This window comes from Octodon degus, unplaced genomic scaffold (genome assembly GCF_000260255.1).
Source record: "Octodon degus isolate 3935 unplaced genomic scaffold, OctDeg1.0 scaffold00176, whole genome shotgun sequence".
In the NCBI taxonomy this organism is placed as follows: domain Eukaryota; kingdom Metazoa; phylum Chordata; class Mammalia; order Rodentia; family Octodontidae; genus Octodon; species Octodon degus.
Genome location: NW_004524752.1, coordinates 2533888 through 2549328, shown reverse-complemented (window position 1 = coordinate 2549328; position 15441 = coordinate 2533888). Strand labels below are relative to the sequence as shown.

The window sequence follows — 15441 nt, the reverse complement described above, 5'->3', positions numbered from 1 at the left end:
GAGCTAAATTAATCTTTCTTTCCTTAATTTTGGGTGTCAGGTATTCTGTCTTAGCAAGGAGAAAAATAACTAACACAGTTTTTATCTGATTATTTATTTATTTATTTATTTATTTTTGTGTGTGTGTGTGTGGCCAGCTCAGCCCACCAGGGGGCGGGGCTGGCTGGCATGTGGTGCTGGGGGATTGAACCATCGTCCCTGTGCTTTAGCTACAGCTTGTTCTAAGTAGGTGCTTTAGACCACTGAGCCATCTCACCAGCCGTTTTATCTGATTTTTCATGATCATGTTTTTTTTATGAAGTTGGGCAGACTGGTGTTTGGTGTTTATAAATAAAAGTAATATATTTATAACTATTACTTTTTTCTGTTGAATTTTCTCCTTGACCATTATCTAGTGACCATCCTTGTCTCTACTAATCAGTTTTGGCTTGAAATTCACTTTGTCTGAGATTAGGATAGCTGCTTGTGCTTTTTTTTTCTTCTTTCTTTCTTTCTTTCTTTCTTTCTTTCTTTCTTTCTTTCTTTCTTTCTTTCTGGTTTTCTGTCACATGCAATATTGTTTTCCATACTTTGACTTTTAATCTGTGAATTTCTTTTCAAATTAAATGTGTTTAAGGTATAGTGCACACTGTTTTGTTTCTTGATTTGTTCTGCTAATTTGTGTCTTTTGATTGGGGAACTGAGTACATTTACAATGAGAATTATTACTGAAAAGTACTGAATGGCATAAACCTCGTATCTCAATTACTCAAAAGTATACAAGAGGCTAGAAAACAGATCAAAGAGCTAGTCAGTGGGATCACCGAAGACATAATTAAACAAAATAGAAGTACAGTAAGTCTCCAACTTATGAACTAGTTCTATTCTGGGAGAACATTCTGTTTTTTGGAGAACATTCTTAAATCAGATTCACTTCCGAATCTGACAAAGTATTATACACCTTTGACATAAATACAGTATAAAGCTTATTCTCTTGCTTCTGAATATCCTGGGCTGACTAAGCACTATACTACTATATACTATTGCACTGTATAGTAAGCACACAGCAGCATAACCACGGCAATGTCTGGCAGACATGTGAGCTACTTCTGATTTGTTTGCAACTTATGTTTGTAATTCAGGACTTACTGTAAAAACCAAAATGACCCAGAAGCTTTTAGAAGACACTAATAAAAAGCTAGCTGAGCTGAACAAAATAGTGCAAAACAGTTACGGTAAGACCAGTTATGCTAAGAATTAGAGTTCATGAAAAGGTTTCAATCAGAAATCCAGAAGATTGAGGTCCGGAGCAGCTGCCTCTAAGGCCAGAGGGAGCATTGCTGCTGTGCCATGGTCAGAAGTGCCTGGGATACAATGACTGTGCTGCAGAAGGACCCCGTGACTGCACAGGTCAAGTCTAAGCAGGTCATCTTAGCAGCTCAGAGGCGAGTGAGGATGTGGAGACCTCAAAGAAATGGGTTGCTGGGCAGAACAGGCAGCACTCGATCGTCAAGAACACGGCCAAGCTGGACTGGGAGATGGAGGAGCTACACTACGACTGGGTGACCCTGGAGATGGGCAAAGTGATCCAGCAAGGCCAGCAGAGCAAGGGTGTGACGCAGAAGGACCTGGCCATGAAAATCAATGAGAAGCCACAAGTCACTGCAAACTATGAGAGTGGATGGGCCATTCCAAATAACCAGGTTCTGGGCAAAACTGAGAAAGCCATGGGCCTCAAGCTCAGTAGTAAGGACATTGGCAAGCCCATTAAGAAGGGCCTGAGGGGGGGCAGGGAGATGGCTCAGTGGAATAAGTGCTTCCCTGGCAAGCACAAGGATCTGAGTTCAATCCCCAGTTCTGCCAAAAAAAAAAAAAAAAAAAAAAAAGAAAAGGGCCTGAGGGTGAAATGAGCACAAAGCCTTGAAACAGTATATTCAGACTGAGTTGTCCTGTTGGGTCCCTGAGGCCAGCACTGACATGGTCACCACACAGCCCTACAGAACACAGGTCAGGCCCGCAACTGACCCACCCTGCTGTCAAACAAAGAAACCTTATGAAAAAAAAAAGGCCCGGGAGATAGCTCAGACGTCTAAGTGCCTGCCTAGCAATCGCAAGGACCAGGGTTGATCTCTGATACCACATGCCATGCAAGCTGGGCACTGAAACTGAGTGTGGTTGCATACGCCTATAATCCCAGCACTGGGGAGGCTGAGACAGGAGGACCACTACAAGTCCGAGCTGTGTAGCGAGACCCTGTACCAAATAAATAAAAGATGGAAAAAAAAAGGGGAATTCAGGAGATTAAAAATTATTTTGAAAGTAAGGGCAGCAGAAGCAACCAGTGTAAGACAAGTTTTTTGGAACTAGAAGACAATAATCCTTTCAAAACCACCTATTCAGATACCATAAAAAGCAACAGAAGAGCACAAAAAATGGATCCCACAATTGTTAAGTGATGCAAAGACTAATCTAAGAGTAAATGGATTAAGTGAAAAATCAGAAGATAACACAAACAGCACAAAAACCTTGTTCACAAAATAATGGCAGAAAATCCCCCAAATATAGAGAAAGAAATAAACATACAGGTAAGAGGCATACAGAATTTCAAATAACCACATAATAAAAAAATTTTCCAGGTCACATTATGATCAAAATATCATAAATACATCCTAGAGACAAAAATCTTAAAAACTGCTAGAGAAAATCAACATATCACCTAAAAGGCAAACTCATTAGAATTACAGTAGTCTCAACACAAACCTTAAAGATCAGCAGAATTTCAAAGTGTTTTGTTACCCAAAAGAGAACCCTGACTTACTTATCCCCCAATTTTTTCCTTCAAAACTGATGGAGAAATAAGGTATTTTCATGACAAGGAGCACCTTAAGAAACTATGACCACCAGATCAGCATGAAAACAATTTTCAAGGATATTCTATAAAGAGACAGGGACACCAACAATGCCAGTAAGTGAAACAATTAACACACTTGGCAGAGTGAGCTGCAGGGAACACAATCTAAGTGTAATTTTCTTGCTACTTGGGGAAAACTTTCATGTATAACCACTCTGTTCATTCATATATATATATTTTAGTTGTTAGCTTCTAGTAACTCATCTTCACAAGGGAAGTGTAAGAAAGCATAATTAATCCCCTTTAATCACTTCTATCAATGAATACTAAATGAGTATTTCATATTTAATTTCTAATTAATTAACTAATTAAAATTATGTGCTTATTTCCTACTATGTCAGAGTCATTACTTTAGGCACTGGAAACACAGAGGTAAATGAGAGAGAAAGATCCTAATGTTATAATTTGTATTTATTGATGGGGAAGAAAAACAAATAAATATGTTTAGTAATAGGTAGTGGGCCAGGCATGGTATTATGTGCCTATAGTCCCAGCTACTTGAAAGGCTGTGGCAAGAAGATTACTTGGAGCCCATGAGTTTGAGGATAGCTCGTGTAATACAACAAGATTTCATCTCAGAGACATAAAAACAAACAAAACTAGTGATCAGTACTCTGGAAGAAAAGAAACAATAGTGCAGATTAAGACACTATAGTGATTTGGCACACTCTTCTAATGACAGGGAAGGACTATTGTAAGAGTCCCCTCCATATTCTCATCTCAATCCAAGAAGTCAGTATTTTTTTTTCATAATTTTATTGAGAAACAAATAGCAATGAGACAGTTTCAAACCAAATAGGTAGGACAGTTTCAATTATTAGCACATTGCATACATTCTTCCTAGTGGTTAACTGCTGTACAAGATGCGGACATGATATCTTATTTACAAACACTATTAGAACAAATCCCTCTATTCATTAAAAGAATGTAACTATACATCTATTCTAACCATTTTGAATACACAGATACAAAATGGACATTCATCTGTATCCCCTTTTTTGTTTAGCTCTGTTATTTGAATATTATAGGTGTGTTAACTCAGCAAAATATTCTAAAAGAGTCCAGTAGTCCATAATAGTATTGGTTCTTCCGCTTGACTGGCAATGTCAGAAATTGTTGACCTGAGTTCCCTACAGCTCAACAACACCATGGCTTTACTTCTTATACTTCGTTTTTATATTTTTCTGCTGGATGGTTAAGACCAAGATAAAGCAGGACCTATTCAACAAGAGTTGTAGCTTTTGGGTCTGATAAGGTCAGTGAAATCCCCTCAGGATTTATCCTGAGATCCTGCACCTCGTGTAGAACCTTTGTCAGTGTCAGCCATGTGGATGAGTCACAGCCATTGCTTGGCCAATGTGCTCTCTGTGAAAGCCTGAGAGAATGTTTTCTCTCCATGTGACTCTCCTTAGGCACACTCTACATCATCGATCACTTTCCTTTTTGGCCCCATAATCTCCTTGATCAGAAAATTTGGGACACTAATGAGTTACATGATGTTACAGTACAAGTTCTCATATGTCCTGAGTATTAATTGAAAATGGCAGAAGGATTTTTTTTTTTTTTTTTTTTTTTTTTTTTTTTTTTTTTTTTGAGGGCTGGCTCTGAATGCCTTCAGGCCAGGCTTGAGTCCTGAGGATTGAACCACAGCAACCTGAGCCTGACTGCTTTGTGGAAGCAGTCACTTAAAAAACTGAGCTAAGGGACAGGCCCCCAGAAGTCAGTATTTGTAATCCAAAAGATAAATTATTGGAATCTCGACAAGCTAATCTACCACTTCCAGTGCAATTCACGGCAAAAGGCACTAAAACATATTTATAGTTATTGTGGAGCCAAGGGGATCTAAGTGTAGCCATGAAGATGGATTTCTGGAACAAAGAGGCTGATCCAGGGCTGCACCCAGTTTTATTCATTGGAGGAGTGGCTTGAGGAGTAATGACTGAGTATTGTGGGAAATAGGTGAGTACTGAGAGCTGAGCTAGGTGGGTGGCCTACATTTACCTCTGCCATATGCAGAGAGGATACACCGATAAAGTAATCTGCATTATGCTATTGAGATAATATCTAAAGTTAAGGAGATCTGTGCTTCAGCTCTGATGTCATCTTTTAAGTCCTAGGAAGCCATAGCCACTATCTTGTGGCTTGATCCCAGCTGGCAGCACGGAGCACTGGCTCTTTGTCCTGTCTTGACCTAGCTCATATTAGAGAGCAGCAGGTGTAGGTTACCAGGGAAACATACATGCCACCTTCAAAGACTATCACCAGCACCTCAGCTACACCAATATATAATGCTTAAGGCCAACTGAAAGGATAAACAGAAGTCCTAGCCAGCTCTGTACCTATCAATACAAGGAAATAGGGCTAGGCTAAGTCAAAATGGTCACCATCGCTCTTCTTTCAAGGAGAGCTGCTCAGGTGGCCCTCCACACTCTGAGAAGGCATATTTATACTGAGAACTCCAAAGACTCTTGCAACCTTTAAGACTCAGTTCACCTTCTTCAGGAAATCTCCCTTGACTTCTTAGGTGGGCCAAGGTGCCCCTCTTTTCTACTACTATGGTACAGTATATACTTCAATGATCTCTTCCATCAAGACTGTAAATTTCTTCTAGGCAAATATTACATCTTTCATTTAATACCTATCAATAGTGTCTTATGGGGCTGGTGAGATGGCTCAGTGGTCTAAAGCACCTACTTAGAGCAAGCTTAGCAAAGCACAAGGACCACGGTTCAATCCCCCAGCACCACATGCCAGCCAGCCCCGCCCCCTGGTGGGCTGAGCTGGCCACACACACACACACACACACACACACAAATAAATAAATTAAAAAAAAGTGTCTTACATACAGTGTGTTCAATAAATAGCCCTAATTGGTTTACTCATTAATCCAATTTAAAGGCAAATTAATTTAGCTTTCAATTTGACCTGTTCTCCTTCTATCTGAGCCTCTTTAAAAACTTCCCACATGTATAGTATGTAGCATAATGTCAGATATAATAATTCATTAATGAAACTAAGTGATGATGAACAGGAGGCTTAGTTTAGGTACAAAATCACTATCCAGTTTGATTCCTAGATTTTTTTTCCTTCCATATGTATTCCTGAATTTGACAAATTATTTCTTTCTTCACATATACTATGTACTACCCCTTTATTATATTTTATCATGTTTTTAATTTATTAATTATTTTTAAAAGGATACTATAGTGGGTTGCTAATTGGTGGTCAACTTGTTACATCCAGTTGAACTGAACTTATTATACCCAGCTGAATTAAACTAGTGTGATGCTGGGTGTGAGAGGATTATTGCCAGTAGTATATAAGGCAGAACTGAAACAGCTGTTTTTTTATTTTCTTGAATTTAGTACAGGGTCTACACGGTCTCACTACATAGATTGAACTCATAGTGATTTTCCTGTTTTCAGCCTCCCAAGTGCTGTGGAACAGCTGTTGAGAGGCTGTTAGGGATACTGTTTGGAGAAGCTGTTGGAACTGTTGGAAGCTGCTGGTTCTCTTGAGCTATTCTGCTGGAGGACCTTTTCATTCTGGCTTTCCTGATGAATTTGGCTGTTCTTGTCAGAGGAGGAGCTTGGGATCTCACTGTTGCTAAGAATGGCTATGGTTGATTTTGGGGGAGCTCTGGTTCTTATCTTGAGCATTGCTTCTTGGCTCCAGAGGGGAAGATGGTACACTGCTCAGCCATCTGAAAAAACTTGTTATATTGTTGGCTTTTCTGAATGGAACGCAGCTTTCCTTGCCCTTGGAGGAGCTTGGGGCCTCACTGTTGCTAAGGATGGCTGTGGTACTTGCAGGGGGAGCTCTGGCGCTTACTTTGAGTGTTGTTTTCCTGGCTCCAGTTCAGACCCTCCAGCCTGCTAGCACAGATCCTTCATGCTGCTGGCACAGAGTTCCTAGCTTCCACCGCTGACCTTTGGGCCTTTTCAGAGATCTGTGAAGCAAGATTGCATGAGTCACTGTCATGAGCTCTAGGGTCTCTAGTTGGACTTGTGGGAGTCATTGTTATGAGCTCTAGGTTTTCAGCTGGACTCACGTAGTATATTAGGATTCAGGCCCCCAGCCAGATTCTTTGGTGTTTAGTGCATGGACAGATTTCCTGCACTCTTGCTATGTGATTCTTTGGGCAATTCGTTAAAAAAATAATCTTTTCTTGAAGGTAGAAGCAACATATTCCTTTTATTGTTATGCGTTTCCTGCAGCTTGTTCCAGTAATGCTGCATCTTATCTCATTTGGTCCCACTCTTGGCTGTGGTCTGAGCCCTGCACACTCCCTTTCCTGTCTCTTATGTACAGGTGAGGCTGGATCTGCTCGCAAATCTTTTTAGGATTTAGCTCCTTGTCAGGCTCTGTGGAAAGCACCAAAAGTGACTGTCTCCAGGAACAGACCCATCCAGAGGAGCTAGGATTTTCTTTTTTTTTTTTTTTTTAATTTTTTATTTATGAGAGAGAGAGAGAGAGAGAGAGAGAGAGAGAGAGAGAGAGAGGGGTGTGTGTGTGTGTGGCCAGCTCAGCCCACCAGGGGGCGCGGCTGGCTGGCATGTGGTGCTGGGGGATCGAACCGCGGTCCCTGATGCTTTGCCAAGCTTGTTCTAAGTAGGTGCTTTAGACCACTGAGCCATCTCTCCAGCCCCGGAGCTAGGATTTTCAACCGTCTTCTGGTGAACTAGCGCACATTACCATCGTCTGAGAAAAGGACCCCCTTCATCTTTGCAGGCTTCAGATTGCAAAGCAAAATCATCACCCAATTTTGCATCTGTTGAAGAGGAACATGATTCACTAGGTTACTGACAACTGTTCTTGGAGCTGTTTCTGCAACATCTATTTTTTCTACATACAAAGAATCTGCATCAGGGTGTTTTTGACATTAGTGATACAGACAATTGGAGGATCCAGACAGGAAACATCTTTTGGCCTAAGGTCAGCACTTTCTGCTGCGGATGGCTGCTTTTTCTCCTCTTTTCAATTTTTTCTTTCACCTTTTCCTCTCCTCCCTTTTTTTATCTTTTCTTTGGCACCAGACAATACAGTTACTGGTATAGACTATTTTGCATTTTCAGCAGTCACAGAATTGGCTTACAGTAGAGTATAAGATGGGCATGGTATTTGTTTCACTCCATTCTGAATTTCGGCCTGAATCAGCTCCTGTTCCAATTCTTCAATTTCCTTCTTCAGTTTAGCATTTTCACCTTGAAGTTTTTTTGTCTTCTCTCAGTGTTGCCTGCAAAACTGCTTTTTCCTTTACAAGAGCAACTTGCTGTTTAAGATATTCCATAATTTGATCTGCTTTCCCCTCCTGCTTCAGTCTCTTCAGCCTCACTGGTTGTAGTTTTTGCCAAAAAGTGGCACAAGATCATAAAGCTGCAAACAGTGATTCCAGGACCATTCTTATAAAATGTATCCTGTATTGTACTGTTCCCTTGCAAAACCCCAAACCCCATGACATATAGTCTCATCTCCAGATTGTGTGCTTTGTCAAATAATCTTTTTTATTATGCTAAATAAGATATAATGAAAATATTAACCACTAAGAAGAATATATGCAGTGTATTATTTGTTGAAAAATAAAAAAAAGAAAATATTAAATATTTAGTTCAGAATAGATCCATAGGAAATAACATTATTCCTTTCAATCTAAGCCAATGATAACACTGTTATCTATTATGAATAAAACTTTGTAGCTAGTTCCAATTTGTAGAAAATTCTCCTAAGTGTTACTGAATTTCTTATATTGTGAACATATAATTCTTATAATCAAATTCAGTTCATTCTTGATATAGTTATAGAACTATACTTAAGCTAGTTCTAAAAATACAAAAGTATAGCATAAATCATTAAAAGAGCAATAAACTGCATAAAGGGGTGGGATTTTCCCATGACATTACACAGGAGAAAAATTAATACTTATCCAGTAATTTGATGCTTTAAATTTGATTTAAAAATAATGTTGCAAGTGAATATAAGGGAGACACCCAAGAAAAATGGTTGTGAGGAATTAGTAATGATGGAAGTTTTGAGTTAATATAATTTTAGGTAATTTATTTATTTATTTTTTTACTAGTACTGGGGATTGTACCCAGGATTGAACTCTGTGCTACACAAGGGCACATTCTTACTCATTGACCCATCCCCTTTTTTGAGATAGGGTCATGCTGAATTGCCCACACTAGCCTCCAACTTGCAATCATCCTGCCTCAGTCTCTTGAATAGCCAGGATTATAAATGTACACCAATATGCCTGGCTTTAATTTAATTTAATTTAATTTATTTATTTATTTTTTGCAGAACCGGGGATTGAACTCAGACTCTTATGCTTGCCAGGCAAGCATTTATTCTACTGAGCCATCTCCCTGGCCCCCTAGCTTTAATTTTAAATAAGTTTTAATGTTCCTAAACTTGAAATGTATTACCTTGCTATGGGACTGGTAATCCTAAACAGAAAATGATTAATCTGATAATTCAGAAGTTTGAAAATTCATTCTATGACTTTTCTAGACACATAAGCCTTCAGCTGCAGATTCTGGGAATACTCCTTTCTTGGAAAAAAAGTGCATATTGTCATATCTTATTTAACTGGCATCCTTAGAGAACGAGGTTGTTTATGTCAGCATGTTTTTCAAATAATCAGAATGTTACCTGTTAAAGATCCAAACATTAAAAGCACCATACTTACAAACTCTTGTATATGATTCTTTCTAAAGCATCTTACTTCTCCTCATCACTCTACATGGAGAGTACGGAAGGTGATTTAACCTTTTCTTAATGATTCAGAGTTAGCATCATAAATTGATCCATGAGGGGCTGGGGAGATGGCTCAGTAGAATAAGCACTTGCCTGGCAAACATAAGGCCTGAGTTCAATCCCCGGTTCCGAAAAAAAAAAAAAAAAAAGATAGTTTTAAGAATGTATGCAATGTGTTAATTATTGAAACTGTCCTACCAATTTGATTTGGAACTGTCTCATTGCTATTTGTTTCTCAATAAAATTATGAAAAAAAATAAAAAATAAAATAAGATGAACTTTAATAAATATAGGGCATGTAACACACCTATAACATTCAAATGATGGAACTAAACAAAAAAGGGGATACAGGTAAATGTCCATTTTGTATCTGTGTATTCAAAATGGTTAGGATAGATATGTAGTTACTTTCTCTTAATGAATAGAAGGATTTGTTCTAATAGTGTCTGTAAATAGGATAACATGTCTGCATTTTGTACAACAAATAACCACTAGGAAGGGAGTATGCAATGTGTTAATTATTGGAACTGTCCTATCAATTTGATTTGAAACTGTCTCACTGCTATTTGTTTCTCAATAAAATTGTGGAAAATAAATAAATAAATAAATAAATTGATCCATGTAGTATCATGTAAAAAAGATTATGAGTGAACAAAAACATCATTTATTACACATCTGATAATATAAATGACTTTTATAGGGCATCACGAAATATAATATTATTTAGCCTATTACCAATGGTCCCAGGCTATTTTTTGGTTCAGTTAGATTTTAGGATTTTAAGTAGCTTTATTTCAGTCACAAGATCATCAATTATCCTTTTTATCATCAGTGTTCTGAATGTTTTATATTTTCTACTTCTCATTGTTAAAGGCTGCATTTAGACAAGCAAATTTCTCAAACTTGTCTCAAATTAGGAAATGGTCTCTGAGTGATGGTTTGGTAATGGTCTCTCAATAAGAGCCGTAGTAAGCCTTAACACCAATCTATTTTCTTTTCTTTTTAATGTATTTAGTACAGGGTCTACAGGGTCTCACTATGTATATCGGACTCTCAGTGATCCTCCTGTGTTGAGCCTCCCAAGCGCTGGGATTACAGATGTGTGCCACTACGCCCAGTCTTCACTGCCATCTCAGCGCGCCCCATGGGCGGGGCAGGCACGGCAGGATGGGAATCGAACCCTGCTGCTGCACTCTGCCTAAGCAGGAACTTTAGTCTGCTGAGCTATTTGGCTGGCCCTACCAGTCTATGTTTTTATTTCATAATAGTTTTATCTTTGTTTCAGACTATATTCCCCGTCAATGGTTTTCAATTTTAATTTTTTTTCATGTCTTACAAGCTCAAACAGTCTGTGGAATGACAAACAAACACAAAAGTGGCAGTGTTTTGGGTCAAGGTCCAGTGGCCCGAACCCCTGAACACTTGGTATTTTTGTCTCTTTACCCCTTGCCAGAAGGGGCACTCAATGAAGAGTTTGAAAATTGCTTTCTAGAGCTCAAGAGTGCTAAATAACACATCTTGAGACAGATATTACTGAATCTCTTCCTATTTCTGGATATTTATCTAGTCTTCCACAGAATAATAGAACCAGCTTATTCATAATTTATATAATCTTTTTAGACTAGCTCAATTACTACTTTTCTTAATAATTTTCTCTGAATAAGGAGTAAAAGACAACAGTGCATCCTACAAAAAGCAATAAAATACAAATACTCTATTCTCACTGGGTAAGCAGCAATCCAAACATAAAATTTTCACCTAAATACACAATTATCTGTGATCAAATGGAAAATTGGGTATTGTCAGCTTTTATGCCATCACACTTCAGAACTAAGTCTGTTTTCCATATAAACTAACAGTAAAAGATAACTTACATAGGAGATATTCAAACTGATAAATAACTACTGCAAATAGGATAAGCAAAGGACTGAAAGAAAAAATAATCAAAGGCTGCATCTATTGATTATTCATCCCTCTTAAGGCACCTAAGCAGATTCACATCTATAGAAATGTTCTCAAGAACAAGTATGCTTTGGGAATGAATGACAGTTTAATTGACTGCACTGATTTTAACATCATACTGAAGCTGCTGGCGAAAAAAGGACTAGAGTATAAATGGGCAGAGTATAAATGAGCAGCTGAAACTAAGGGATGGATAATGTAGGTGCTGAGCACACAAGATGCTTGTCCTTGACTGATCATCTGCAATTTGCATAAACTTAATCAGAAGGACATCAGACAGAAACTGCTCAGAACTTGCCATCAGAGCAGTGCCACCCTGGAGCCCCTGCAGAAATTCACACCAACAGCTCACTCATTCAGCCAGGAGCTGCCTACTCTTTAGGAGACCCAACTTAGGTGTGAAGAAAAGAAATTCATTTTCAGGAGGTGTAGAAGTCTATTCTTGTTTAGAATAGACTGCTGTAAGTGGCCCTGCTATTGTAAATAGCATTTTGTTTTTAGTGTCATACAAGGGATATGCCAATTAAAACAAAGTACACTGTTCCCATCAGGTTTTTATTCATCCCTTTGCAATTCTTCCCAGGCTGGATTAATTTTCCAACCAGGGCCATCATTATCACTCATAATATTACTTAGCAATATAACTGATATCCTTACCTTCAGCAGGTTACCAGGAAACCTGACATTTTTAGCTAAGGCCAGACTTCTTCCAGTGAGGGAAAGTATAGTCAATTCCATAATATGGTATTAAATTTACACTGCCACAATTCATTTAGAAGCTTAATTTGAAATGTTTATGGGGTATCATAAGACTTCATCAACTCCATCCATTCTACTCAGACTATAAGAATTTCTTCCATGAAACATGTTTTATTTCATTTTTTTCTTTTGTGTAAGCATACCTGAATGAACTGGGGAACAATACTATATTTTACTATACCTGATTATATGAACTGTTGTTTTCTTTTCTTTTTTCTTTTTTTTTTTTTTTTTGTGGAACCGGGGATTGAACTCAGGCCCTTGTACTTGCCAGGGAAGTGCTTATTCCACTGAGCTATCTCCCTGGCCCCCCAAATTGTTCTTTTCTAATGGTTCCCATTTCTTCAATTAATGGGAAGGCAGGTCATTAGACAAAAAAGATGAAGAAAGCATTTGAATTTTGAGGAACATCTTAGTTACTTTTTGCTTGTTGCTGAGACAAAATACTGACATCCAAAGTTAAAGAAGGAAGGCTTTGTTTAGCTCAGTATGTGGAAGTTTCAGTCCACAACTGACTGGCTCCAAAGCAGTATGGCAAATGGCAGAAGGGTAACTGTTCATGGTGGCAGAAGACAGCAGAAGTAGCAAAAAAGGAACAAGTCTCTTTCTGCCCTTTGATCTTATCCAGACTGCTGGCATTAGAGTGGTGTCAATCTAATCAGTAGACTGATCCAGCAATCACTAACCCTTAATCCCAACACCCTTAATACCAGCATTGCCCACTCTAGATTTGGTCACCTCTGAAAATCCCTATCCCCTGCCCCAGACTACATGGGGCTTTGGAGCGGGACATCTAGACACAAACTATAACAAGGAGAAGAGAAGTATGAAAGAACCATCTAACAGAGTGAGATACTTAATGCAATGGGGAAACCTGGGACTGGGCAGCACTGAAGGCTCATGCCTTGGGATTACAAGCATATCACCACATCTGGTTTTGGGGCCAGCATGGCATGCAGCACCGGGGATGGAACTTGGGTCCTTGTGCTTGCCAGACAGGTGCTTAGACTGCCAACTATCTCCCCAGCCCGTGGTTTTGAATTTTAAGTGAACATGTTGTGCATTTTTCTCCAGCCATTTTAGCTGCATGTATAGAAGAGAAAAATTCATTTAAATACCTGTTTTCTGAAAGCCTACTACATGTGAGGCACACAGTGATTAATCAAGGCATTTATTGTTTTGCCTTTATGACAAATTCAGTTTACCTTATATGTTATAAAATAGAAATACCATAAATATTTTAACTTTGACAAAACTATTATACATTTATATAATGGCATGCCAGGAGCCCATGAGAAACTGTGGTTAAAAAAAAGAATGAGTATCTGTTGACATAAGAAAATAGGAATACGTTAATAAAGAAGATTATAAACTATGTATAGCTTGACCCCTTTTTGGGGATCAAAATGTATATCTACTATAGGAAAAGCTTAAAAACGTGAAAATGGTAGGGATTATCTTGAGGTTAAGATTATGATGACTTACACTTTATACTTATTATGTGGAATTTGTAGCAATTTTTAAAATTGCTATAATTACCTTTATGATAAAACGTTACCATAAAATACATTTTCATTGTCTTGGAATTTGAATGCCATCTATAAGTGTAGAAAATTAGTGTTCAAGAGTGATGTTCATCATAAAAAATAGTAGCTCCCAATAAAAAATAACCAAATCAATTAAAATCATGGGTATTTATAAATGACTTTTATAAGTACAAACATAACAGGATTACTTATCCCCTCCATTTTGTGTTTGCTGTATGCCTTAGTCACCATGCCTAATTTGAGGCTTTTGGGCTCAGATGCTGTGGGCTGAAGTGTTCTAGTGTTTAATGTGCAATACTGAGATTTTTTTTTATCCCTCAACTTAGGGTACACCTACCTGGAAATCAATTAGAGCAGGGACATGAACACAAGAAGCATGACTCAAATCATGGAATTGATTGGCAAGGGACGAACAGGAAGACAGGAGGCCAAACAATCTGTCCTCTCATTCTATTTTTCTGTCTTCTAAGAGTACTAGAGAAAAAGAGCAGTCTTAGAAAAAGCTACCAAGAATTTTATCCAACTCTGAATTGTTTCTACATCTAAATCCCCTAAAATGTCTAAAAAATAGGTATTTGGGAAAAACAATGGAAGAAAATTATTTTTAATTACTCTTTAATCCAACTGTAGTCTTTAGAGACTCAAGCATAAACTATGCTTTTGTTATTAATCTGTGTGCCTAGCAAATAAGCACTCAAGACACATTCAATCAATTACTGATTTGAAATGATTATGACTCACTTCTATCAAGTCCATTTAGTTTTAAATCATTTATAATTATTTAACTTAACATATTAATTCTTCTTTAAGAAAACATATCTGTAAAATCTACCTCTGTTAATCCTTTTGTGTGTTCAAATGGAATTTCTACTAAAGCATGAGTATGACTTTAAGTATGACTATATGTTGTGTTATTTTTCTCAAAAATCTAAGAATAGTATATAGGAACTCAAACCTTAGTTTTTATAGACGTTCTACTTTAAAATATATTATAAAGAATAAATGGAATTGAATGTCAAGAATGAGTAAGTGAAAGCTTTTACTCATCTGGTTTACAACTTCTATCAGCTAATTTTTCTAGATTTAAATTGATTAAATATTTTGGTTGTTTCATTTCAAATGACCACACCAGAAAAGAGTTGTTTGTCATGGTTATTTATGTTTTTTCTTTCTGTTTCAGCTTCAAGGAAATGTTTAAATTTAATAAATATGGAGTTATTATAAAGAGCAGCCAACTCTGTTCCAATAAATTAAAATCAGTTGTATGTCTGAAATCACTGTAAGGGACTGAACATCAGAGTAAAATAAAAATACTCAGTTGAATTAAAAATAAATAAAATGATAAAATAAAAATATAAACAAAGGAGGCTTTGGGTGGTATCTTAGATCTAAACCATAATACTATTCCACCTTCACTCTTACTTGTATTAATTGTTAATGTATCTACATTTGCTCCTCTGAAGAAAAAAACAATTATTTGACTATACAGAGCCTCATTTTTGTTCATTTTTTGTAACTAGCACAAAA

General features: G+C 37.5%; 1 protein-coding gene and 2 pseudogenes across 1 annotated transcript in view; 1 reads left to right on the top strand and 2 right to left on the bottom strand.

Moving 5' to 3' along the window:
• Acbd6 (acyl-CoA binding domain containing 6) overlaps positions 1-15441 on the bottom strand; it is a 203583-nt gene that overhangs the window by 15712 nt on the left and 172430 nt on the right. The gene's annotated exons all lie outside the window — the stretch shown is intronic.
• On the top strand, positions 1330-7233 carry LOC105743843 (annotated as a pseudogene).
• LOC105743842 lies at positions 7553-15421 on the bottom strand (annotated as a pseudogene).